Genomic DNA, 5,135 nt, shown 5'->3' with positions numbered 1-5,135 from the left:
TGGTATTTTTGCGTCCATCTGCTTTGTTTCCTTCTTTGATAAAGGATGGCAGTGGTTGATTTAGTGGGGATGACAGAGGTTGTGGTGTGTGTTGATGTGGTATTGGTGGCAGTTGTTTGGGTGACAGATGTTGTTAATGGTGGAGGTGTAAGTGATTTTGTGGGAACAAAATTTGTGGTTGAAGTAGTAACTGGCTTAGTTTTAGAAGCTGTGGTGGTTGATTGCCTTGTTTTTCTAACAGGACTCTTCTTTAATGAAGTACCAACCTCTTCTTTTTCTTTTTGCAGAACTATCTTTTTCTCAACCAAAGCTCTGCTCTCATCCCTTACCCTTTTAATATCAGCAGTGGTTTTGAGACCAGCTGAATTGAATTGACTTGAACGATCTTCATTTGTGTATCTTCATCATCTGCTTGAATTTTCAGGGTTTCATCACCTCCCTTTTCCTTTTCTTTGACAGATGTTTCAGCAGAAGTTACTGAGAGATTTTCCTCAGAGTCATCTTCTCCCCCTTTTTGGCATCATCAACTCTTTCGAAGATAGGTGCAGGTGTGACAACTCGTAACTCGAACCTACTTTTGTGTAACGTTACGTGTTTAAATGAATTATTTTAATTGAATAAATGCATGATTTTGTTATATGGAATGTATATCAATTGAATTACCCGATTGCACAAGTCCATGTGGGCCGGTCGCACAAGCCCTTATGGACTCCACATGAACCGAATGGGCAGCCATGTTGGGTTCGGCCCATCATGTTGTTAATTAGCACTAGGATATTGTAACCACCTCACAATTGTTGCCAAAGCACAACACACAAAAACCCTAACACTCCCCTCTAGAAGCCGGCGACCTCCCCATCCCTCGAAGTTCTTCTTGATTTCATTCCCTCTCAATCGGTTAGTGAATTATGTTTCGTTACAAGGTGTTATGATTCGTGTTTTGATATTATGATTAGAATGGTAGACATGATAAGGAATCGTATGTGATGTTCTTGTTAATCGGCTCGCATATAGATTGAAAGATAGTGTTGATAATCGGCTAGCTTAGCTTGTTCACGAATTGCTTACATGATGAAATAGAAACTGCTGAATGTTAGTCGGCTACTAGGGTTTTGATTGATGGATTAATCTTGATGTTTGAAAGTGCACAAATCTTATATTCGGATTGTATGTGTGGCACGTGTTCATGTAAATCGTTATGTTTATAAGAGATGTTCATGAATGGTTCAGTTAAGATTCTTGAGAAAGCATTTGAATTACGCATATTTGATCGATTTTGTGTTATCTGATTTGTTAGGATGGTGTTGATTGATTTGTTAATTAGTTTGGTAAACTTGGAAACAATATAACTAATTTCGTGAATGAAGGAAACTTGTAACTGACTTGCATAATAGTTGGTAACTAAAACAATCACGCAAATCTGATTCGGATCGCACAAGGGAGCCACTCGTACAAGGCTCCCGGTCGCACAAGGCTTGCCTAATTGGGCCCGTGTTCATAGCCCATGTTGGACTGTTGTTACTGGGCCGGACCGCCCAAAATCCCACTCGCACAAGGCCTCCTGTCGCACAAGAGGTCCATTCGTACAAGTCGGACGCACAAGACCGGTCGCACATTATGTCTGATTATGCCTGATCGCACAACATCTTGTGGATCGCACAAGGTGCAGCTGATCGCACAAGATGTTGGGCCACACCCTCACGTGCACATGTTATTAAGCTGTTGGGCCTTAAAGCCCAAAGACCCCAACCGCACAACCCAAATCGGATCGCACAAAAGTACTTGTGTGTTATCTGATTGGGCCGAGGACGTTATTGGAATGACTTATGTTATTGAGCCCAATTGTTAAATCGCACAACTTGAATGACTTGACTGCTAAGTGTTGCCATGATCTACGTGCTCATAACGTGTTAATTTATGTGAAACATACGTACAATACTTGAACCAAACCTGACTTGTATGGTAATCCTGTTAGGACGTGTTTGATCACTTTTAATTCAAGTAACCTTGGTATAATCTGCCGAGCAAACCAAGGTGAGTTCATTGCATTTTCTCAAGCATGCGTCCCGGTGGTTTGGGACAACGGGTAAACATTTGGAAGGGAAACATTGGGTAAACAACTAAATCGGTTTTGGTTATTGCCTGGAGGGCAATGGGGGTAATTAGTTGATAGCGCTATTAGGTGGGAAACCTCACACCGGGCCGTAAGGACGGGCGTGAACTAATTATCTGGATAGGGCTATGGTTGTTAGAGGCACACTCCTCGGATACATATGGGCACACTCCCTAGGGTATCTAACGATGGCAACATAGCAAACAAGGGGTAACCACTCCCCGGATACACATGGGCACACTCCCTAGGGTATCTAACATGAGCAACATTGTAACGCAACATGGAATCGTATTAACATACATCTGGTAACTCAACACGTTAACGAAACCTTGAACTCACCAGCGTAGTCTGACACACTTGTTTGCATGCTTGTAGGTCATTAACTTTGGAACATGGACTTGCTATCTGGGCGTGCTGGAGTGGTCATGGATCGAAGCTACTGGAATAATTATAATTAATACATTGGTTTTAAGTTTATTTTGAAACAATTACTAAACGACGTATCATATGCTTCCGCTACATAACTCTTGGGAATAAATATTGTGTTTGGCATTTAATCTTGGCTATTAATGTCATGTTTTATTTAAGTATTTACTATTGGTTCAATGTGATTGGTGGGTCAGACTCTGATGTGTAACACGCCTCGCGGGGCTTCCGCAGGTGGTATTTTGGGGGTGTTACAGCAGGGGTTGAAATAAATTCCATAACTCATTTGCCGCAGGTGCTTGTGGTGGAGCAAGTGCTTGAGTTGGAACAGCAGTGGGTTGCACTATTTGTACTGTTAACAACTGTTGCAGCATTTCTTTGATCTCTGTAACCGAAGTATCCAGTTTTTCGACATGTTCCGTCAATTCTAGGTACCTTAAACCATCACCCAAATTAATGAGATCATCTGATTTCCCACTAGCCGTGGTTTTATCAGTGGTTGAGGTAGGGAGTGTACTCCAAACATTAACCACCGATGCCCCTTTTTCTTGGTACTGGGGACTTCTTTCTTCATAATGAGAAACACCTTTTAGTGAACCAGTGAAGACTGGATACACACGAGTTCCCAGTGAAGAAATTGCCTTCAAGGAAGTCTTATTGATGAAACTACTGTCCAAATGCAAACCAGTGGGTTCAGCACTTGTAGTAGCTGCTTCACTTGAATTACCACCAAGAGTTACTTATAACTCAAGGGGTGTAACCTCCTCAGTTGTTGCTGGGATAGCAGAGGTATAAGCATCAGACTCAGTCACTTGTTGGAGTATACTCTCAGTGATAGGTGGTTGAGAGGAACTGATTTATGTCTGAGCTATATCCAAAGCATGCAACAAGGTCATTATTGATGGTGGTATTTGTGAAATGATGATGGGAGTTGAAAGTGAATTTGCCCCGGGCAGTGGACTGTGGATGATGAAATCAAGTGATTCCAGATCATCATAATTTGGTGTCCCTGTTCTTACAACCTGTTCTTTTTGAGAAGAAGCAGGAGGAGTTTGAGGCATGGGTTGAGACCTTTCTACCATTTGCGGTGAGGAAGTAGCAGCAGTGGTTTATAGTGACTTTTGTGTTGTCACTGGCAGTTACTATGGGATCTCATCTTCCAGAGTTGCCTTTATTGTAAGTTTGGGGGGGGGGGGGCTTTTGAATTTTATTTAGTTTTGGTCTTTTGGTGGATTTAGGTGTGGGTTTCACAGCAGTTGTGTTACTGCTGTGATCACCTTGAGCAGTGGGCTCACAGCAGATACCTGAGGAGCAGTGGTAGCTGCTGAAATCTGCTTAGGCACCTCTGCTTTTGTTTTGAGAATTTTTGATAGCCTTGTAAATGTTTTCAAGTGTAAGGCCATTTATTTGAAAAAATGGTGATGGCATCTTATGCACACAACTGTTGAACAACATCTGTCCACGTGTAACCTCTGTTGTAAATCAGTGTTTCACACAAGCAGAGGATACACTTTGGCAGTGGATAGATTTTACTATTTAACAGAGTTTTAATGCAATCAGTGCTTTGAACAGACTTTGAGGATTCATTGAAAACTTCAATTTTAAGCTATTTTTAAGGTTATTTTTGATTTTTTTGTTTTTTTTTTATTTAAAAAAAACATTTTTATGCTATTTACACATGGAACATAAGAAATCTTGCTTTAATACATGTTTAGCACTCCAACCATAGGGATCAAGTTTTTAGCAGTAGATGGATCCAATTTTTAAGTTTGTACATCTACCAGCTGATCTTTAGGATGGACATGTTAAAGATGAAATCAAACCTTTTATAGCAATCCCTCACAAAGTGATGTCTGATAATGAATGATGGTGAATCAATGAGATATTGAACTTTTGATGATATATTTCAGCTACTTGACTGCCCTGCATAAAAACAATCTTTTGAGCAACTATACCAAAATTCAACAACATATTTTGAAGTTACAAACAGTTGGACTTTTCAGCAACAGCAGCAGCATCATAATACTCTTTAATCAGTGGTTTGAAATATCTGCTGCATGTGCACGGTCAACACCTTGATGTTTGTACTTGTTTTGATTTTGATAAAACTTGACAACCATGCTTCAACATATACAATGTTCTTTGAGGCCCCACTTTTTGCCAAAAAGATTCTCATCCTTTAGCTGTGGCACAAGATTTTCAAATTTGTTGTCACTGAACTGTTGAAGCTCCTCTTAAATGACAGCTACCCAACTTTCTGTCTTTCAGTGCTATAAGGCACATAACTTGTTGATGGATTGGTAGAAAGTCAAGAAGAAGATAAAGGTTTTGGGATAAACTTTTTATAAGAATCCCTTCCAATTGATGTTGTCAAGAGAATGGAAACATGAATGAATTTTAAGATGGCATTGGTGTCCAACAGGTGAGGCTGCAGATGTGAGTCATCTGAGCTAACAACTGTTGGTGACTTTAATGATCCAACAGCTGTTTGAGATGAAGGTGGAGGGGTTTTAAAAGATGGATTTGGTCCACTGATAATTCTTATTCATTTTTTTATGGATATTTATTAACAGTGGTTTAGTGAAGTAGTGGTAGA

Source organism: Helianthus annuus, chromosome 12 (genome assembly GCF_002127325.2).
Source record: "Helianthus annuus cultivar XRQ/B chromosome 12, HanXRQr2.0-SUNRISE, whole genome shotgun sequence".
Lineage (NCBI taxonomy): Eukaryota > Viridiplantae > Streptophyta > Magnoliopsida > Asterales > Asteraceae > Helianthus > Helianthus annuus.
Note: the sequence above shows the minus strand (reverse complement) of the source record.